The following is a 23,711-nucleotide window of genomic DNA, read 5'->3' as shown; positions in this document are numbered from 1 at the left end:
CCCAAAAGGCTATACAACTATGAATGCCCTTTGATCCAGCAATACCACTACGAGGTCTGTATCTCAAGGAGATCATAAAAAAAAGGGAAAAGGACCCACATGTACTAAAATATTTATAGCAGCTTTTTTAGTGGCAACAAAGAATTAGAAATTGAAGGAATGGCTGAACAAGTTGTGGTATAGAAATGTAATGAAATATTATTGTGCTATAAGAAATGTCATCAGGCAGATTTCAGAAAAACCTGGAAATTCTTACATGAACTGATACTGAGTGAAGTGAGCAGAACCAGGAGAACATTGTGTATAATAACATCAACATTGTGTGATAATCAATTTTGACAGGTTTGGTTCTTCTCAGCAATATGATGATCTAAGACAATTCCAAAAGACTCATTATGGAAAATGCTATCCATATACAGAAAAAGAATTATGGTGTCTGAATGCAGATCAGAGCAGACTCTTTTCACTTCTTTTTTTTGTTTTTTCTTTCTCATGGTTTTCTCCTTTTTATTCTGATTCTTCTTTCACAACTAACGTGAAAATATGTTTAATATGATTGTACATGTATAGCCTACATCAGATTGGTTGCCATCTTGGGCAGGGGCAGGGCAGGGAAGGAGGGAGGGAGAAAAAAAGCAAAATGAGAAAAAGATTTTTTTAAAATTATTAACCACTTCGAATTGATTGGCACAAGAATATCCACTCTTCTCAGGGTAAATAAACTGTGAGCCCATGGCCTTGAGGGCATCTTTGGTCAAAGAGAGATAGACAAATGGCCATTTCATTTATTAATAAAATGCTAGCAATTTGAATAAAATGATTAATTATCCAGAAACCATGTCTCTTGAACTTTTTAAACATCACAACCTCTATTCCTTTCCTTTTAAGCTCCTTTGTATGTGTTTTCTCCCCCATTTGTGTGAGCAGGACTGTCTAATGCCTGTTTTTATCCCCTAGTGTTTTGGACAGTGCCTGGTACATAGTATGCATTTAATAAATGTTTATTGGTTCTGACACTGACAGTATTCAGATATTCTATATGAGACAAAATCTGATCTATAGCTTTTCATAACGATATTCTTTGTGGATGTTTATGTGCTTTGCAGGGAGTAGAGGAAGTGTCCAATTTACTGCTCGGTACTCATACATAGTCTGGAACAGTAAATAGTTCCCAATGCATTGCCAGGTTTCCAGTACTATACTTGCCAGTTCACAACTAGGTCTCCTCGCTCTATATTCATCTTCATATGTGCCACTTGCGGGTTCCCTTATTCTCATGTTTATACTCCCTGAAATTCTCATCGTCACAGACTTAGTCACTTTCCTATCCTCTCATTCTTTTTCAAGAGCCACAGAATCAATCTTCTGACACTTCTCTCCACCTTCTATTTGATCACAGCAGGCAAATGATCATCAAACTCTCCAAGAACTCAGTGCATTGTACTACAAACTTTAGCCCTCAATCTAAATACAGACTCCCAGCTTCCACTCAACTGAGCAAACATCACCTCTCAGACTAGATCATTTATACTTTAAATTATTCTCCTTTAACTCCTCTTAATAGCCTTAAGAATAGGGATTGTTTCATTCTGTGTATTTGTGTTCTTAAGGGAAACGAGGTGGCACAATGGACAGGGTCTTGAACCTAGAGTCTGGAAGACGAGTTCAAATCCTGCCTCAGACGCGTACTAGCTGTGTGACCCTAAGCAAGTTACTTAACCCTGTTTGCCTCAGTTTACTTATCTGTAAAAATGAGCTAGAGAAGGAAATGGCAAACCACTCCAGTATCTTTGCTAGGAAAACCCCAAATGGAGTCACAAAGAGTTGAAAATAACTAAACAATAACATTTGTGTTCTTAGCCCTAGGGCAGTGTTGTGGCACATAGTAAGCACTTTGAAAAAGGCTCACTGATTCCACTCATTGTACAAATCTCTTAATTTGTATAATGGTGTGGGGGTGACAATCAAGGGGGAAGCAGATATTGTAGAATTCTGAGGCTTGATACAAGTAGTACAATGTCATCCGCAAATAGAAGCAACCAGACAGCCTTACCATTAATTGGAAATCCTTTTTGGTTTGGACTCTATGCTAGCCATCTTCCATGACAAAGGTGAAAATATATTCCCTATCTGGCACCTTGCTGGATGACAGTACCCAATGAACCAGTGAACAGTTATTTCCATAGTTACATCTGTCTTGTGTGATTTTAATGTTTGTACAGGAAAGAAAATGCAGTAAGGCAGAAAAAACCTGAATTTGGAGTAGGACTAGAGGCAGAGAATAGCTATTCTACTTATTAATATTGCAACTTTGGGCAAGTCACTTAACTTCTGTGTGCCTCAGTTTCCTCATCTGTAAAATGAGGATATTAGACTAGATGATCTTTAAGATCCCTTCCAGCTTTAGATCCACGATACTATGATCTCCATCCTTGTCCACAAAGAGCCTTCAAGCCTGTATCTTGTTCTGCCATGTAAAATGCCCCCTTAAAAATCGATGAATTGTAAACATAGTGGGATTCACTGAAACATCTTGGTCAGCTGCGACATAAATGTGAATTGTTGTAGAAAACTGCAAACGCCTGCCTAACATGCCTTCATTCATGAAGTACACCTATTGTACGTGCCTGGAACATTCTCAAAACTCTTATTAAAATGATAAAGCAAGTATATGGATCATTAGCAGTGGATGTCTTCTCGGATAACTTTTCTTTGTAAAAAAAGAAAAAGAACTCTTTTGGAATCTTCCCCCATGTGATGTAGACCTTATGACTTTTTGACAATTTATGAAATGCTCTGATACCTATCAAAGCTCAGAAACAGTCACTGGGTGCTAGAGCTGAAAGGGATTTTAGAGACCATTTAGTCCAAACCCTCAGTTTCCAGAAGTGGTTATAGTCTCCAGGAGGTAGAGTGACTTTATATAGCTCGTTAAGGGAAGATCCAGGATCTAAGTGTCCTGACTCCCGCTTGGTGCCTTTTGCACTGCAGCAAGCCACTGCGTGCCTTTGAAATTGACTTGCTTCTGGCGCAGTGGCTGCTAACTTGACTTTGTTCAGGTCTGGTTCCTCTATCCATCTTCATCTTCTTAAACGAAATGACTGCTTTCTCACTTGGTACATCAAGTACTGAGAAGAAAGAGTCCAAATGTGGTGACGCTGCTCATGTTGCCAAAGAGAATAGATTATAAAAATGTTCTTCTGTTTGTTGTTCTTCTGGTTTCATTAACAGATATTCATTTTTTTGTCTTTTAAACATTTTCATTATTTATGGATAACATTCTTTTCTTTTTAAATTTTGAGTTCCAAATTCTCTCCTCCCACCTCCCTCCCAACATATATCAGTTATACGTGTGAAATCATGGAAAACATATTTCTATAGTAATCATATTTTTTAAAAAGTAAGAAACCTTTATATTCCTGTTTGCACTCAGAGGTCATCAGTTTTCTCTATGGAGGTGGATACCATTTTTTTTAAATCATGAGAGCTTTGGAATTGCATTGACAGGTATTTTTAAGGGTGAATAGGCTTCTTTGGATCTCTCATCATCACTCTGAAAACTAATTTTATAAGCTGTTTTTTGGTGGTTTGTTATTTGTTTTGACTCACAAATTTTTGTAAATGAGCTTATATGCTAAACTCAAGTTGGTGTTGGCTGTCTTCTATCTCCCCCTTATAAGAGGATTGTTTGTTGACTGTGGTGGTTTGGGGTCTTTTTGTAATGACTGGCTCCTTTATCATTTCCCAGAGAAGTTTATCTGATGCAAAACATAAATTTACTTTTGTCCATTTTCCACTTTTTCAGTGTTGGTAGCTTGCCCATGTTCCCAACAACTAGGGACTCACATGTACCAAGCATCATATCTTGAGATATCTCATTAATGACCTAAAGGGGCCGAGGTCTCCCAATGCATCCTGGGTCATCTCTAGTCATCCTGATGTATATCTGGTCACTGGATTCAGATGGCTCTGGAGGAGAAGCGAGGCTGGTGACCTGCACAGCCCTCCCTCACTCAAAACAAAGTCATATGCAAGTCATGTCATCATTTCTCTGATGGCAACGAAGGACAAACCCAACAACAACAACAAAGTCCCCTCTATAGCTCATTATTTCTGCTGTAATTTCTGCTGTCTCTCCCTCTGTACCTTGTGTGGATGGATCACTCTCCTCAGGCCCACTAATCTATAGTCCAAATTCTAGGATTATGGACAACTCATGCTAACTTGTACCATTTCCCACCTATTAGGAGCCAAGTTATATATGTGCCCTCTATTCCCTCATGGCCAAAAGGTCAGAACTCCAAGCAGGAAAGAGATGCCTCTTGAATTCAGTTTTCTCCCCCATCTGAGTAGAAAATCCCCTCAGGTGAGGATAGAATTGGTTGTTGTTCAGTCATTGCAGTCATGCCCAACTCTTTGTGACCTCATTTGGGGTTTTACTTGCCATTTTCTTCTCCAGCTCATCTTTGCTGATGAGGAAACTAAGGCAAACAGTTAAGTGACTTGCCCAGGGCGACACAACTAGTGTCTGAGGTTACATTTGGACTCAGGACTCCCTGACTCTAGGTCTGGCACTCTATCCACTGCACCATCTGCTGCCCATAGGATTGGCACACTTTTCCAATTTACATGCATCTTCTTTGTGCAGATTCTCCCCATATAGTCCATTATCTAGGACCAGTTACCCACTTATTACTAGTGGAAAGTGCTTCTTGGAGCCTGATTTTGTAACACTCCTTCATTACTATCCTCTTGGCAAAGAGTTGGAATAGTTCCTCTATGGGCAACAAGTGGTTGCTATATATGATCTCTATAGGTTTCTGTTTATTTTCTGGAGCTATTTTTTTGTTAACTTTTATAAAGACTCAATATTGTACATTAATATTACCAGTCAAATTAGATTACAGCAATTTAACTCATTAGAGATAAATTGATCAATTTCAATGAATAAAATATAACTTTTCTTTTTTTCTCCCAATTTTATCACTAAACACAAACTTGCATATCCCCTGCTCCCCATCCCATACTCCTGAATATTACTATTCCTTTATAACAAATACACATTGTCAGGCAAAACAAATCAATGTATTTGCCATGTCTGAGAATGTGTGCCTGGTTCTCTGTCTCTAGCCCACGATCACTTCCTTCTTTTGAAGTTACATTTGGGAGCCGTTTGGTCAAAGTTCTCAGGTCTTTCAGAGTCATTTTCTTCATGTTATTGTCCTACCTACATGTACAAAAATATTTATAAAAGCTCTTTTTTTGTGGTAGTAAAGACTTGGAAATTGAGGGGATGCCCATCCATTGGGGAATGGCAGAACAAGTTGTGATATATGAATTTCATGGAATACTGTTGTGCTATAGGAAATGATGAGCAGGCAGATTTCAGAAAAACCTGGAAAGACTTACATGAACTGATGCTGAGTGAAGTGAGCAGGACCAGGGAACATTGTAAGCAGGAGCGCTAACATTGTGTGATGATCAGCTATAATAGACTTAGCTCTTATCATCAGTACAATGGTCCAAGACAATTCCAAAAGATTCATGATGGAAAATGCAGTCCACATTCAGAGAAAGAGCTATGGAGTCTGAACGCAGATCAAAGCAAACTATTTTCACTGGGGTTTTTTTTGTTTTGTTTTGTGTGGTTTTCCCTTTTTGTTCTGTTTCTTCTTTTACAAAAGACTAAAGTGGAAATATGTTTAATATGATCATACATATATGTATATCAGATTGCTTGCTGTCTTAGAGAGGGGAATGGAAAGAGAAAAATTTGTAACTAAAATCTTATTAAAAATGAATGTTAAAAACTATCTTTACATGTATTTGGAAAAAATAAAATAACATTTACAAAAAAAAAAAACATTGTCCTAATTGTGCTAACTATTCTCTTCATCAGTTCATGCAAGTTTTTCCATATTTCTCTGAATCCAGAATATTCTTTATTTCTTATGTCTATAGTCACTATAGCCACTATAATCACATACCCCAATTTGTTTGATTTTGTTTCCAATTCTTTGCTACAACAAAAAGTATTGCTCTAAACAAAGGCTCCATCCCTTTAGCTCATTTCACTGGGAACATCCTCTACCTTGGCATTTGTGATCCCAATTACTACATAAGTGATAAATTTGTCCCTTCCCATCAAATTAAATTTAATTCAGTGTCAGGCATTGTGCTAGGTCCTGACTACAAAGACAAAATGAAAACTATTTCTGTCCTCAAGGAACTTACATTTCATTTATAGGAAACAAACAAAGATAAATTCTAAAGTAATTGCAGGGCTGAGGAGAGTTCTAATCACTTGGGGGATCAGGATATAAATAGAAATATAATTAAAATACTAACCATAGAGTGAGTTTCTCAGGTAGGGTAGATAATATAAAAGGGACAAGAAAAGGCAAATGCATAATTTTTCATGCATGAAAATAAATAGGATGCGATATGATTAGTCATGTCATTCTCAAATATAAAGAAAAGTCATTCTTTTATGAGAATATGCTGAGACCTAACATCCTACACACCTGCCTTTCTTTTAGCAGAGCCCCTCCCATCCACTGATATTCTGCCTTTCTTCATATCCCAATACTTAGCAAACTCCCACCACCTCTTATTCTTGTAATACTGAAATACTGAATCGCCCTCCAGACTACTGTACAATATCCACAATATCCATTTATCTGCCCCTTCCATTGTATCCTCTGTAATTAACACATTTCCCTTTATTTTAGGCCTCCTCCTCTATAGTCCACTCATACTGACCTCTATCTCCTGTCACCTTTGCAAAGCAGAGCAGAGACAGTGCCTGGAACACTTTTCCTGCTCACTTTTGCCTCTTGGAATCTCTGATGTCCTTTAAAACTCAACTCAAAGCTAAAACTAATACATTTTGAATATGTTCTATGCATAATTATATCTGCACATGTAATTTCCTAGGTTAGAATGTAAGCCTTTTGAGGCCAGGGACTGTCTCACTTTTGCCTTTGTGTCTCTTATGCTTGGCCCACTGCCCAGCACATAGATGTTTAATAAATGCTTATTGACTGATTGGTCAACTGATTGATTGATACTAATTTTCAGTGCCAGCATCTACAATGCATATTCCTGAGGGTTTTGTAAAAAATTATGCCCAGAACAAGGAAAATTTTAGGATGACCACTCTAAAGGGCAGTGTCTATTTAGTGAAGCCCTGACTTTCATTCCCTGGAGATGGAGAATCATCTGAAGAGTCACCCGTTTAATCCTAATCTCCCTGGGATATCACAAATCCCCCTAGACACATAAATCTAATACCAGCACACTTTCTGCCCACCCTCTTCTAATGACTGGAAATAACCTGGGGATTATAGGATTGTGGATTTGGAACTGAAAATGTTTTCCTTAGGAAAAAAGAAAGAAAGAAGAAGAAGAAGAAGGAAAAGGATAAGGTAAAAGTAAAAGAACTCAGAGTTGAGGTTACAAAGTTACCAAGATATAAAGCACTATTTCCCCAGAGGAAACTTACAACATTTCCATCATGTTACTTCTCTCCCCAGGCTTCCTCCACTATTCACCAATTACCAAGGGGAGAAGACAGTTTCAACCCTGTCAGTCACAGGAATACAATGGGTCGTTTTTGTTGTGTCCTAATTTTCACTTCCAAAGAATACAGTTTAGATAAAAAAAGATTGCCAAGTTCAACTCCCCAGGAAGGCACAAAGCCTAGCTAACATTCATTCAGATCAGGATCCTGTGTCTGATGAACAGTTGCATTACCTGTGAATCAACATGCACTTTTCTTTCTCAATTTATCCCTCTCAACAAAATGGAGTACAGGTAAAAGACTTTCTCCCATTTAGGAGAGAAAAATCAATAAGATTAGGCACCTACAGAAGCCAAATCTCAGCATCCTTGATTTTAAAAAAAAATATGGAAAATGTTTTCTCTGAATCTGCATTTCATTTTGAGATGGAAGTGGGTGTCAGTAATAGAGGTGCCAAAACAGTAAATTCGACTGTTTCTATCAGAAGGTATTTTTAAGGGTCAAAAAGGGAACTGTGAGAGAAATTCAGTTTTTAATGAGTTTTCACACTTGCCTGACCTCCAAGCGTTTCCAAATAGGATGACTTGCCCTCCTGATGACATTCTCACTGCCACTACCCCCACATCATAGATGTGCTGGAAAAAAGGTTCTCTTCTCAAGATGAGGAAGGGGAACGTGAAAAGCAAATGTTATAAAAATAAGAAAAGCTTATGGTGTTTCCATTGGATTTAACCCAATCATGAGGCAGAATGAATTACCTCCTCTTGTGTTGTTGTCAAATCTTTGTTAAGGGAAAGATAGATCATCCAGAGAGAGGTAGGAGCCTTATCTGTAAACATTTATGGAGAAATAAGATGAGGAAGAGGAACCTTAACAAAATCATGGTTCCCAACCCACGAGGATTGTAGATCCCAGCCTTAGAGCTGGGAGGGGCCCCAGTGGACATCTTCTCATTTTACAGATGAGAAAACAAATAGGGGGTGGTGTGGCTTAGTGGTTAGGATACCAGACCCAAAGCCAGGAATACCCGGGATCAAATTCTATTCCACTTACTTGATGATGAGCTTGGAAAAGCTGCTTAATATCTTGTCCCATTTTCCTCATCTCTAAAATGAGTGAGCCGGATTCTTTGGCCTCTACAGAAGGACCTTTCCAAATCAATTTTCTTATGGAACTGATTCCCAGAGAAGTTAAATGACATTCAGTGTTACGCAGGTTTTGTTTATTTTCAGTAAAAAAAAAAAATAATTGTAACAGGAGCTATTCTATTACTGCTTAAGTGGTACAGTGAATAGGGAGCACTAGACACGGAGTCAGGAAGACCCAAGTTCAAATCCTGCTCAGCCACTTAAATGTAAAATGTAAGTATATGTTTGGCTCAATTTCTTCACCTGTAAAATGGGAATAATAGCACCTGCTTCCCAGAATTGTTGTGAAGATTAAATGAAGTAATATTTATAAAATGCCTTACAAACCTTAAAGAATGATATAAATGCTAGCTATTATTGTTATTATTATTTATTAACTGCTATTTAATAAAATACTCATTTCTTTTAAAAGATTCTTGAATTCAAAGGACAAAGTAGTCATCTGGTTTTCTTCAATGACAATCTAAAAACAACGAAACTTACAAACATTTGTAAAATAGTCCTCTCCTGTCTCCTCTTATAGTGTGGAGCAGTGTGGAGCAGAGGGATGGAGGGCTCTGTTTGGAGTCTTGAATTCCACCTCTGCCACTTGTTATCTGTGTGTTCACGATCATGCTTCCGATTCCTTATCTGTAAAGTGCTGATAATGAAGTATCTACCACACAGGGATGTTTTGAGGCTCATGGGATAACAGGCATAAAGTCCTTTGTAAATCTTAAAGGGCTTTTTGTTAGTATTTCTTAGTATTATCATTATTATACAGAGAAAACATTATTCATTGTACAGGAAGCATGTTTGCTTTTTTTCTACTGAATTACGCTGTAGATTTTGGAAGTGATAAAAGATCCTTATGAATGGCTTATGCATTTATAGATTCATGTGACCCTTTCAATTACTCCAAAATCTACCATTGGCCGCAAGATTGGAAAACTCTGAGTGTGCTCTGCTCTTTCAAATAGATTAAAGGTCCACATTTCAATGTCCTTAATATTACGTCATGTCCAGTGAGGATCTTTTCTGTGTATAATGGATGTGGTCTAACTGCTTTTCCCACCTTTGATATCTATTTCTTCATGTAGCACATTGGAGGACTGTGAATGCAAATGTGGGGTCTCCAATGGCCCTGATGAAAGAAGAAAAGCTTGTTATACAACCTTTTACAGTTCTCCCCATTCTTCATGTGTTTGTTGTTCTCTTCTCGGTTTCATTTTGAAATATTCTTAGGATAGTCAGGTTTAACTGGATCTCTTGATGAAATTCAAATATAATAACTGAGTACTTTTTAAATGAAATCCAGGTCTATTAATGAGAAGAATGGAATTCTTTTGGGGAGTTTAACATTTCACTTAATGGGGGTTCAAAGTTAGTGTGCCCTGTCATCCAAATCAATTGCAAATGTTCATCTTTTAATTCTGATCTGTCATGAAATTTTATGTATTTCATCTTTGAAAATGTCTCTAACACAGAAAGGTATTGCCAAATACTGATATCAATACAAAAGCATATAATTTTAATTGAACTAGAAGGCTAATAATCTTAAGTTTATTTTCTCTGGACACATTTCTTCTGCTGCTACAATCAAATCTGATTTAATTAACTCCTCTCTCTCTCACTTATTCTACCCTCATTTCCAGCCCATTCCTGCTGCTGCTGCTGGGCAATAACTGCTCTGATAGACACTGCCTCTGGTGAGACTGGAAAAGTGAAAGGTAAGGGCAAAGTTCCAAAAGTGTAAGTCTTTGTATTGTGGATATTTACTCATGGAGCTGGAGCACTGAATGCGTAAGCCATCCTCTCCTTCCCCTGGATGTGCTCTTCTGTTAATCTCATCATTCAGTTAAAGACTAGACCTGCCCGTTCTAATCTTACTTCTCACCACCTGTGGTGGAGCCTGCCTTTTGGGTCTCCCAGCATAGCTATGGGAGGGTCTCCCAGTGCCAGCCTGAGATGCCAGCTACCCTCATGATTGATTTTCTCTTTCTAATTACACAGCATTCATGTATTTCACGTTGTTGTTTATCCTTTGTTATCGAATAAGACCATGATATTACGGAAGATGGCATGACATGCAAGTGAATTGGATTTAAGTGAGAGAAGGCTGTACAAAGTCACCAGCCTCGCTTTCTCCTCTGGAGCCTGATAACACTTTCAAAATCAGAGTTACCACAAACTTGGGCCTTTACATCTTTCCCAAGAGCCACTTTTGCAACTTACAGTAGAGTTACTTAACCAGGGGCAATGAGACATTAAGTGACTTGCCCAAGGTCACATTGCCAGTTTGTGTCAGAGACAGCACTATGAACCCAGATCTTTCCAGCTCAAGGGTAGCTCTCTAACCACTGCTCCATACTGCCTTTCCAGGCTGCTACTGCAACCTCTCTGCTGCCATAGTGGGGTAAGGGTTCCAATTTAACCACTGCATGTTTTTCTGCTCTTTCTCCTCTAGGAACAGCCAACAGAAAGTGACTCTCAAGATGAGCAGAAGAACCTGGGACTCTAGGAAAACTGGGTTTCCTGTGACTTCAATGGTGTGGAGAAGCCCCTGTGGGTTATTTTTAAGTTTGTATAGCGTATCGTCTTAGAGAGTCTCCTTAGGACACTGAGAGGTGAAATGGTTTGTCCAGGACTGCACTACTGGCAAATAAAGGAGTCAGAACTTGAACTCAGGTTTTCCAAACCATGCGATGTTTACTTCTCAACTGTACTACCTATATACTATGTGGACTAGAATAGTCATATTTGCCAGAGCAATTAAGGACATAACTAACCCAGTTAAAAACAGTAGAGGAAAAAAATTGATTAATATTGAATTATATATTCAACAAATATTTTAAATTAGAAGCTAAAAAGAGAGGAGAATATAATTTGTAAGATCAATAACTCATAAGATTATGGCGTCCACGTAATTAGGAAAGAGAATCAATATGTAAAATTACTCTGGATATTTTCTGTGAAAACAACTACCTCTGGTGTCCACAGATGGAATTGCCATTCACATAAGACAAAATAGGAGCCTCTCTTAGTAATCCTTCCAGTGTAGAATTTGTGGTCGCTTTTCTCCTAATGAAGGCAGGCACTTTCCATTAACCTTAACAGTAGTTACGCTTGAATGGAGAAAGATATATCCTTTGGGACAATAAGATAACTGTATATGCAAATGTGTCACAATGGTTGTTTGAGGATAATTGTACAGCATTGATTGCAATTATAAATAGAAAATAGCCTTTCTCCATGCATTCTTCACTATCTCTGAATTAATCAAATCTTGGGCACATTTTCTATATTTCTATAAACGTGTACAAATGACTTCAAAAATAGAATTTCCTCAGCCAACTAATATCAAATTGCTGTTTAGAGGTAGGATGGTATAGCAGAAAAACACTAAACTCAGAATTAGAAGACCAAGTGTGAATTATTTTGCTAACCATTCCAGACTATAATTTGTGGTCTCTTTTCTCCTAATGAATGTAGGCACTTTCCATTAACCTTAACTAATAGCTGCAGCCCTGAACTTCTATGATTCTAGCCCTGAAATTATAAGAAAATTATCATCTTATGAAGGTCACTGTGTAATAGGGTTGCCAGTTTTCTCTGTTTTCCACATTAAGGCATCATCATCATCATTAACCTTATTTGAGTACCTTCTACATGTGGAGCACTGTGCCAGGTTCCAGGGACCTAGGGAGATATATAATAGAGTCCTTTCTATTACAAGATTTACAGATTTGTTTGAGATGGGAATGGATATGTTAGGTGGGATTATCAGAATAGCCAGAAAATAATATAGAGTACCTTGGGTATTCTCTCCACTGTCCCCCATGCCTGCCACATTCTCCCTCCTCTGCTCTAACTGCTGCCTTCCTTTAAGTCCCAACTAAAATCCCATCTTCTACAGGAAGTCTTCCTCAACCCCTCTTAATCCTAGTGCATTCCCTCTGTGAATTATCTCCTATTTATGCTGTATATAGCTTGCTTTGTATACATTCGTTTACATATTGTCTTCCCCATTAGATTGTAAGTTCCTTCATGGCAGGCACCATGTTGTTTTCCTTTCTTTGAATCTCCAGTGCTTAGAACAGTAACTGGCACATAGTAAGTGCTTACTAAATTCTTGTTGATTACCAAAAATAGTAAAAGATAAGAATAATGAGGTGAATGATAATAACTATTATTTCATTTTCATTGTCCTATTTACAACTGGAATGATGCCATGTATATTCTCAGTAAGGCTATAGAAGATCACCTAATATCCTAATACTTTAATTCAGTTTCAAAAAGTGGTTATTTTATTCACCTATGCAACAATCTGCAGTACTCTAAACATAAAAAAATAAAAATAGTGGCTTGTCCCAGTACAATTCTGATCTGAACACCATTAAACAGGTTAAGGACAAGAAAATAATAACAATGTCTGTTCCTCCTGCCAGTCTTATTCCTAACATCTGGACAGCGCTTTAAGGTTCATAACCATTCAGTACAGGTATTATTATCATTTTCATTTTGTAGATGAAAAAACTGGATCTTGGAGTAGTAAAATGTACATATAAGTTATAGGCAGAATAGGTAGAATGTAATCTTACAGGATAATCCCTAGCCATAGAGGAGTAGACCTGGAAAGACTCCCCCCCTCCCCCGAAAAAACACTAGGATTTGAGCTGAGTTTTGAAGGAAGTCAAGGATATGAAGAAGCATCGATGAAGAAGAAAAAATTTCAGGCATAGGCGATAGACAGTGAAATGTCCAGAGATGGAGTGTTATGGCCAGGAACAAGAGGAAGGCCAGTATTGCAAGACTGTAAATAGAAAGGAGTAAAAAGTAAGAAGGTGGAAAGAAAGGAAAGGACCACATTGTAAAGGGCTTTAGAAGCCAAAAGAGGATTTTATATTTGATCCTGAAGGTAATACGGAACCACGGAAGTTTTTCGCATATAGGGTGAGATGATCAGAGCTATGCCTTGGGAAAATCACTTTAGCAGTTGAGTACAGAATGTACTGAAGTGGGGAGAGACAAGGCTAAGAGATTAACAAGCAAGCTGCTGCAATAGTCTAGGCCTGAGATGATGAGTGATCTGTGCTTAGGGAGTGCTTGTGTGAATGTAAAGAAGAGGATATTTGTGAGAACTGTTATAAAAGTAGAAATGACAAGTTTTGGCAACAGAATATTAATGTAGAGTGAGTGCTTGAGAGAGGCTGAGGATGATCCCAAGATTGCAGGCCTAAGGATCTGAAAGGATGGTAGTGTTCTTCAAACCAATAAGAAGAGTTGAAGCCAAGATGGTAGGGTAGAGGGAGCATTCTAATCAAACTCTCCTAACATTCCCCTCCAAACAACTTTAAAATAGCACATTAAATCTAATTCTGAAGCAGCATAGCCAACAAAAGTCTAAATGAGATATGTTTCTAGCCCAGATTAAGTTAGAAGGTCAGAAGAAGAGGCCAATGTCACTGGGGTGGGAACTCACAAAGAACATAGTATGGTAGAGAAACGTGCTATAGATCTTGGAGGAAATAGCAACAGCAGCAACAGTTCTAGGACCCGTCAGTGCCCAAAATAGGTCAAAAGATTGGATTCCTGGTCAGAAAGAGATTACAGGGGACTCAAAGCAGGCACTAGGTGCAGGAGCAGAAACTGTTTGGTAACTCCCTTTCCCATGACCCAGTTTTGGTTTGTAGTTTCAGGGCATAGTGGAGTGCTTGCAGTACCAAAGGAATAGGGGCCCTGGTTGCAGTCCCATGTTGGAGAGGATTACTAGTGCTTGTAGTCATAAGAAAGCAGGAGCTCTTCCTGGGTAAGGACCAGAATCCAGATCAGGAGAGAAGTGACCGTACCTCTCCTTGGATCACAACTCTTTGGAAGCACTGAAAACTAACAAACTCTCAGAAATAACTGTGAAAATAGCAGGGAGAAAAAGGCTGAAGCTTGGGACAGTGGGGTTATCCAAGGACAAGTAGAGTCTAACTCTAACATAAAATTCAACGTCAAGAAATAGGTTGAAAAAAATGAACAAACAACCAAAAAAGAACCTGACCATAAAAAACTACTATGGTAATAGGGGAGTTCAAGGCCCAATCTCAGAAGACAATGACATGAAAACATCCACAAGTAAAGCCTCAAAAAACCCTGCAGATTTTACACAAGCCCAACAAGAATTCTTAAATAGATTTTTAAAAAGAGCAAAAATGTTTTTTAAAAATCAAATAAGAACAGTAGAGGAAAAATTGTCGAAAGAAATTATATTAAAAAAAGAGTTATGGAGCAACTAGTTGGTACAATGCATAGAGCACTAGCCTGGGAGTTAGGAAGACCTGAGTTGAAATCTGATCTCAGACACTTACTACACTTACTAGCTATGTAACACTGGTCAAGTCACTTAACCCTAATTGAAAAAGAAAGTGAGAGAGAGAGAGAGAGAAAGAGAGAGAGAGAGAGAGAGAGAGAGAGAGAGAGAGGGAGAGAGAAACAATATTAACAGGTTGGCAAAAGAGGCACACAAAATTCTGAAGGAAATAACTCCTTAAATAACAGAACTGGCCAAATGATATGAGGTACAAAACCTCACTGAAGAAAATAATTACTTAAAAATTAGAATTGGGCGAGTGGAAGCTAATGACTCCATGAGACATCTAGAAACAATAAAACAAAGTCAAACAAATGAAAAAATAGAAGAAAATGCAAACTACTTCATTGGGAAAACATCTGACCTGGAAAATAAATCCAGGAGAAATAAATGAAGAATTATTGGACTACTTGAAATCCATGATTAAAAAAAGAGCATAGCCATCACATTTCAAGAAATTATAAAAAAAAAAACAAAAATTGCCTTCATATCTTAGAATCAGAGGATAAAATAGAAATCAAAAGAATCTACTGATCACCTCCTGAAAGAGATCCTAAAACAAAAATTCCCAGGAGTATTGTAGCCAAATTCCAGAGCCCTGAGGTCAAGGATAAAATACTTTAAGCAGTTAGAAAGAAATCATTCAAATATCATTGAGCCAAGTCAGGATCACACAAGATTTCGCAGTTCCCAGTATAAAGAGATGGAAGGTTGGGAATATGATATTCCAGAAGGCAAAGGAGCTTGGATTATAACCAAGAACAATCTTCCCAGTAAAAATGATAATCCTTCAGGGGAAAATTATTTAATGAACGAGAACTTTCAAGCATTTCTGATGAGAAGACCAGAGATGAGTAAAAAACCTGACATTCAGACACAAAACTCAAGAGAAGTGTAAAAAGGTAAATATCAAAGAGAAATTGTTAGGCATTTAATAAGGTTAAACTGCTTACATTCTGATAACGGAAGTTAATAGATGTAACTCCTAAGAACTTTATCATTATTAGGACAGTTAGAGGGAGTCTATATAGACAGAAGGTATGAGTGTAGGTCTATTATGTTGGGATGATCTCTTAAAAAAAAAGAATAGAAAGGTGAGAATGAGGGAAAAGGGAAAAGGAGAGGAAGAATGGGGAAATTATGTCACATAAAGGAAGTGCTCAAAGAAGAATTTTAACATGAAGAAGAAAATGGGGAGAGGAAGTGGGCAACATTTGAACCTCGCTCTCATCTGCATTGGTTCAAAGACAGAAGAATATATATACACACTCAGTTGGGTATGGAGAAATCTATCTTACTCAAGAACAAAGTAGGAGAGAAAGGGGCTAATAGAAAGGTTGAGTTATTCGTAAGCAGAAGGGAAGGTTAAGGGAGGCAATGTTCAGAAGCAAACTAAACTCCTGAGGAAGGGACAGGGCAAAAACAAAGAGAAGGATAAGAAAATAGGATAGATGGAAATACACAATTAGTAACCACAACTATGAATGTGAATGGGATGAAGTCATCCATAAAGCAGAATAGGATAGAAGAGTGAGTTAGAAACCAGAATCCAACAATATATTGTTTACAAGAAATATATCTGAAACTGAACACGTACACAGTTTAAAAAAAAAAAAAGGTGAGGCTACAGCAGAATCTATCATACAGCTATAGTAAAAAGGATAGAAGTGACAATCATGAGCTCATAATCAAAGAAAATTAAAAATAAACCTAATTAAAAGATATAATCAGGGAAACTATATCTTGCTAAAAGGTACTATAGAGAACGAAGTAATATCAATACTAAACATATTTGCACCAAATGATAGAGCATTCAGATTCTTAAAAGAAAAGTTAAGTGAGTTACAGGAAGAATGTGGGGGGCATGAATTTACCCTTCTCAGAACTACATCAATTTATCCACAAAATAAATTAAAAAGGAGTTCAGGAGATGAATAGAATTTTTAAAATTAGATAAGATAAACTTTTGGAGAAAAATTGAATGGGAATAAAAACCTTTTTCTCAGCTGTATATGACAATATAAAATGAAAAACCTTAAAAAAAATTCAGAAAAGTAGAAATATTAAATGCACCATTTTGGGACCATGATACAATAAAATTGCATTTAATAAAGGGTCTAAGAAGAATAGATTAAAAATTATTTGGAAACTAAATCATTTAATCTGAAAGAATTAGTAGGTTAAGAAACAAATAATAGAAACAATTAATAATTTCATTAACGATAATGACAACAATGAGACAACATATCAAAATTTGTGGGATGCAGCCAAAGAAGCATTCAGGAAAAGTTTAATATCTCTAAATGCTTACATTAGTAAAAGCATGAAAGAACAGATCAATTTAGCATGCAACTAAAAGAACTTGAAAAATAAAAAATTTAAAATCCTCAATTAAGCATCAAATTAGAAATCCTAAAAATCAAAGGAGAGTTTAATAAAAGGGAAATTAATAAATATAGGAGGTGCTTTTATGATAAAACCAATAAAATGAATTAACCATTGGTTAATTTGATTTAAAAAAAAGAAAGAAAACAAAATTACCATTCTCAAAAATGAAAAGGGTATATGCACCATCAATAGAGATAAAATTAAAGCAATCATTAGGAGGAATTTTGCCCAATTATGTGCCAGTTAAACTGTCAATCTAAGTGAAAAGGATGACTATTTACAAAAAATATAAATTGCCCAGATTAATAAAAGAAGAAATAGAATACTTAACAACCCTATCTTAGAAAAAGAAAAAGAACAAGAACAAACAGTAATGTACTCCCTTAGAATAAATCTCCAAGACCAGATACATCTGGTGATGATGAATTCTACAAAGTGAATTCTACCAAGCATTTCAGGAACAATCAATTACGTCTGGGTTAAAAAATATTCTATCTTTCAATTTAAAAAAATAGTGTAATTCATTCTCTGAAGGAAGATGGATTCAAGCTTAAATCAGAAAAGAAGCTGGTGAAGTGCTATATAAACTATACATACTGTTAGAAAAAGATAGGTACAGAAGTCCTACCAAGTTCCTTCTATGACACAAATGATTTTGCAACCTAAAGCAGGGAAATCAGAAACAGATAGAGAAAACTCGAGACCAAATTCCCTAATGAATAGTGATGCAAAAACTTAAAATAAAATACTAGCATGGATACTGTAGCAATGTATCAGAAAACAAAGATCATACACTATGACCAGGTGAGATTTTTGTCAGGATCAGAGCCCATTCAATACTAGGAAATCTATAAACATAATTGGACCCTATCAATAACAAAACAGCAAAAATCATATGATTCTATCAATAGGTAAAGGAAAAGCGTTTCACAAAATGCATAGTAAAAACACTAGAAGGCATAGGAATAAATGGAGGTTTTAAAAAAATAAGTAGTATCTATTTAAAACCAAGAGCAAATATTACCTATAATGGGGATAAACTTGAAGCCTTCCCAGTAAGATCAGGAGTGAAGCAAGAATGTCTGATTTTCCACGTGGGCATTAAAAACTGGCAATCTCATTATGCTTCGATCTACTTTATATATTTGCAGCATGTAACTCATGAGTTACCAATGCGCATGGCACTGAGTCACAGACTGAGATAATCAGGGTGATGTCGATATATTTTTTTCCTGGCTTGTTCAATAATCAGCAAAATAATAACCAATTACTCTTTGCAGGACTAGAACTTGTCGGCACACACTTGTGTTCTTTAACCAATATATTTGGGTTTTTAATAAGTGTTTATAGATTTCCTGAGCAATAGAAACTGTGACTATTTTGTATGGGTAAAAATATTTGGAAGGATTACTAGTTTTCTCATCTTTTGGTAAAAAAGAAAAAAAGGAACGATGCCTTCTATTAAGAAAGATGGACTCAGGCTTGACTCAAAGAAGAAACTGGCAAAGTGCTTTGTGAATGATGCACACACTTCTCTGAAATGCTTGGGTCAGTAACTGGATCTTACACAGAGTTTTTGCTATCTACTTTTACAAAGAAGCTAGAGTTTCAGTCATTTCCTTTGCTATAACTACTTTATTATTTGTTATATTAATGGTACACAAGCTTTCTATTTGGCACGTGATCCAACTTTCACTTTCAATGTGTTAGATTTCTTGGGACCATGTAGATGATCAGAAAATGCCCACATTCTTCCTTTTCTGGGGTTTTCCCTCTACTCTAGTTTCTTTTTTCTCATCTCTATAGTATAACATTTTATTGTTGTTGAAGTGTTTATTTTCTTCTTTGAACTACTTTGACTTTTTATATCACCTTAATATTTTTGCTTTTAATTTCCATTATCAATAGAGTATCAAAAATTTCTGATAAATTTTTATTTTCGATTTCATTCTGCATGTTTCTTTTCATTGCCTTTAATGAAACAGAATAGCATGCAACTTTTCTACTGTGTGTTTTGACTATCTATTGATACAATCTTTCAAAGTCTTTCTTCAAGTGAACATCATTACTTTTCTCAAGCGAATTCAGTCATGGGGGTATTTGATTCCACTCCTCTGAAGTATTCCTAGATGGGTTCACCTTTTCTCTTACGGGTCTTACTATGGCAACAGACATAACATACTGTTGCATGTAGATATTGGCTTTTTTTTTTTTTTTACTATCTATCAAATTTTATGGAAGGTAAGTCTGCTCATGATAATTATAGCAGGCAACAACTTTTTAAAATTACTCCTTTGCTTAGAATTAGTCTATTAATGGAACTTGCATGATGAAACTCAAGAAAGGTTTTCCATTGTACATATGGTCATCTCTTCTTCAAAATCATTTGAGACACAGGCATTGGCCATCCATTTGATAATGAGGGAACACTTCTGGAATTTTTGTTAAATGCAGCTCTTCAACGCCTTCAGTTTCTTTTGCTTTTTTCCTCTTTTTTCTCTTCAGATTTAAGTAACTATCATTTTTTTCAATCCAGTCTTGGCTGAAGAATGAAATTATTTCTAATGATTATATTGTTTTCATCTGAAATAAACTGTATAACTTGAAGCTAATAAAACTGTTGATAAAAAGTAGTATTAAATCTTTCCCATAACTTCAAAGATAAGTAACCAGTTATGTTATAACATACTACTGGCATACAATAAAAGCATTCGTATCTTCAGTCTGTTTCATGTGCATTTATCATTTCTCTACTTTACTGGTCAGTGGCATTTGAACCAAAGTGTTGCTGTGGCATATGGAGTATTGAGATTTTTTATTTGTTCTGTTGCTTCTTGCCTTCTTGTAGTACCAGAACACAGAGGGTTGGTTTTTGGTTTTTGGTTTGTTTGTTGTTGTTTTTTTTTTTTAACCAATTCTACTGTCCCCATGTGAGAACTCATCATTATAATGGCTGTAAGTAAAGTCAACCTGCCATCGTATGCCACACTGTTTTTTGCTTAGATTGCTAGGAACAACAATCTTTGATTCTTTGATCAGTAGAAATACTTTCATCACACTGTCTGGGACGCTAACCTAGTCTAAGCCTCAATGGCCAGCTTTACTCCAATGACTTTAGCTGACTGTTCTTCCAAGAAGCTTTGATTTCACGATACAGGTCTCTTCACATATTTCCTGAATATGTTTATACTCAATGTGTTTTGTCTGAAGGAGAAAACGGTATAGAGTACTCAAAGTAAGGGTGCAGTTTTAAGGTTTAACAACTACAGAAGCATAAATGTTATAAATTTACAAAAAAATTTTGAAAGGTTAATTATTTACATTTTTTTAAAAATGACTTTCTCATCAAATTTAACACTGTCCTGTGCTATTTGTTGCTTTGGTCAATTTTTGAATGTGGTAAAAAACAAACAAACAAAAAAAAACCTTCCATCAGCTGCTGCTCAGTGACTAAAAGGAATGTATTTGTAATCCTAGCTTTCAGATTAATCAAAGAATGAGGTTTTGATGCACATGTGACCGCACAAGGAAAAGTCTAATGGAGATGATCGATTAAGTGACTGGGGTAAACAAATAAGAGGACTTTATCTACCAATACACCAGTGTGAAAAAATATTATCCAAAAACTGTTAGATATGCAGTACGTAGTAATAGGGAGCCCTATCTTGTTAAAATTAACATTTTACTTTTGAAAATTCGCAAACCAAATAATAGTTAAAGAAATTAAATTAGACTTTCAAATTATGGTTTCATAAGTTTGTATCATTTACACTTCTAAAATTATTAAAGTTTTAAAATACCCTAAGACTTTGGGGACTTGCTGTGTTTGTAGGTATCACTCATCCATCAGTTCAACATAATCTCTGCATTCAAGCTCAAAGCTTTCAGTCTCAATTTTTTCTTGGTATATGCTAAGAATCTTACACTTATTGAGTCAAAATGACATTTTAGTCACGTAGAAAGATGGCATGAGTTGCAGGAGCCATATAACTTATTTTTCCAGTGGAACCATATAGTGTGGTCAGTCATATGAATCAAATAGATAATAAGCATTATGGAAGCATCATCATTATCATCATCATTACAAGAATATGAGTATATGTATCTGTATTTATATGTATTACTTGTTATCCAGCTAAAGAGCAGGCAATTGTTTCCTCTTGTACTTGTCATGTTTTTAGGTACAAGGCAGCACAGAAGTATGAGTCTGGCTATCACAAAAATGAGTTTTCTGAGATCACGAAAGGCTGAATTCCAACATTATTTTTAAAGGACAAAGACAGCGCTTCTTGTATCTTTATTCTGGGGTCCACTCTCTGTTCTCCTTCTTCTAGGGCGTGAACTTGCAATGTAACTGGGAGGATTCTTCTTATCTGAGACTTTTAGCTATAATTCTGGAAGATGAGGGAAGCCTACTGCATAAATTGTTAGTCAGAGATCATTCTTTGGATCTATCAGTCAGGAAGTGAAAACTATTGACCAATGAGTCCACGTAGAAGGCAAGCGGAGCTCGGAGTGGAAGCATGGTTAGTCAATTGTTTTTTCCTCCTGTGACTTTGGCACCAGACGTTCTAGTTGATGACTCAAATCTGTTTTTACTGAGGTGGCCATTCCACAGGAAGGGAAACTTATGATCAATGCAGATATAAGTAAACCACTTAAAAACATTTCCCTCGAAAGATCTCTGGGTTCATCGGTAAAAAGAATGCAGAAAGCTGAGGTGAGAGAGAATTGAAAATGCGGAGCTTACTGGGAACAACGAGGCCCTGGTATTTGGGCAATCTTTGAATTGTACTTTTTTGCTTGAAATTTAATTTAAGTACGAAAGGAGTGACTCCATGTTTGTAATATTACTGAGGAAGAGTCATAACAAACCAAGTGAGTTACAAGTTATTTTCAGAATAAACTTACCTCTAGACTTTAACCTGTGACTAAAGGCACTTATGGAGGTATAAAAGTTGAGAGGTCTGGATATGGCCAGAGGCATCTGCACATGTGCAGGATGATTGAGATAGTTAACTCAGAAAGAGTGAACGTCTGGTGCTTGTTCATCCAGCAGAAGGATGCTAGAACAGGTAGCTGAAGTGTAGAATGCCACCTAGTGGCTCACCCAGACATAGCAGCCCAAGTAGCTCTTCCAGCTAAATGACAAAAAAAGGGGGGCTGGCAGTGCTGAGTACTTCATAAACTTATATATGTATTTTTTCTTAAAAATAGTATAATCTGGTTCTCCAAAATAAAAAGAATCATCACTTCTACCTTACCTATTTGTATCTGTAACTGGTAATGTTTCCAAGCAACCTTTCCGTACCTAGGTTTCCCCATCTTTACAATGAGGAGTTTGTACTTAATGATTCCTAAGGTTTTTTTCTAGCTATAAATCTATGATCCTATAAGACTTCCTGTAGAAGGGCCACATCATCAAAAAAGAACTTGAGTCATCACCCAAGCATTGTACTTCACTCAATTGGTCCCTGTCTATAGACAATGAATGACAATTGTCTTTCACTCAAATAGTTACCACTGACCCCTTAACTCTTGAGTCCTTTTGGTATAGGAAAACACCACTGGGTATTAAAGGGTATTGTAAATACAGATATGCAAATGTACTTTATGCGCACATGTACTTAAATAATCAACCAATCAACAAACATTTATTAAGCTCCTATGTGTCAGATATTGTGTTAAATGATAGAGAGACAAAAATTAAAACAAAACAGTTCCAGGCCTCAAGGAACATTTGAGAAGAGGAGTGAAGGGTCTGACCAGCTTTAGGTCAGCTGTGTGGAGGGTGTCTTGGTAAGGAGAGACTTGAGGCAAGGAACTGACTAGTAAACTATTTCACTAGTCAAGGCAAGAGATGATAAGGATTTAAACCAAGATGGCAGTCATGTGAGTGAAAATAAGGGAGCACATGTGACAGATAAAAGGTGGGATCTAATTAGAGTAATTTGGGGAATTTCTATTGTTGTTGTTGCATGTATTTGTCCTTTGTTCTCAACGAGAACCGTGACATCAGGGAATGATAACATGACTTGCAGTTGACTTGGATTCGAGTCACCAGCAAGGTCTCACTTTCTCCTCCAGAGTCATCTGGATCCAGTGGCTGGTTATTCATCAGGACGACTGGAGATGGCCCAGGATGCAATGGGAGACCCTGTATCTTTTGGGCTAAGGTCTTTTCAGGTTCTTACTTTGAGTGAGATAATGCCCATTCAGTGAACAGATCGCTTTAGGAAGTGAGTCAAGGAATGACCCCTTTAATAAAAAAAAAAAACAAGCAAACAAACATCAGACTGGGAGGGGAAGTCCCTCA

At 36.7% G+C, this 23,711-nt stretch overlaps 1 long non-coding RNA gene across 1 annotated transcript in view; it reads left to right on the top strand.

The window, feature by feature from the left end:
- The window catches only part of LOC140502092 (uncharacterized), a 44,829-nt gene extending 33,481 nt beyond the window's left edge, over window positions 1-11,348 (top strand). Inside the window, exons 3-4 of the long non-coding RNA XR_011966523.1 lie at window positions 10,305-10,379; window positions 11,117-11,348. This is a non-coding gene — a long non-coding RNA (uncharacterized lncRNA). The remainder of the gene's footprint in view (window positions 1-10,304; window positions 10,380-11,116) is intronic.
- The last annotated feature ends 12,363 nt before the right edge of the window (window positions 11,349-23,711 follow it).

This window comes from Notamacropus eugenii, chromosome 4 (assembly GCF_028372415.1).
Source record: "Notamacropus eugenii isolate mMacEug1 chromosome 4, mMacEug1.pri_v2, whole genome shotgun sequence".
In the NCBI taxonomy this organism is placed as follows: domain Eukaryota; kingdom Metazoa; phylum Chordata; class Mammalia; order Diprotodontia; family Macropodidae; genus Notamacropus; species Notamacropus eugenii.
This window is presented reverse-complemented; position numbering and strand designations above follow the sequence as displayed.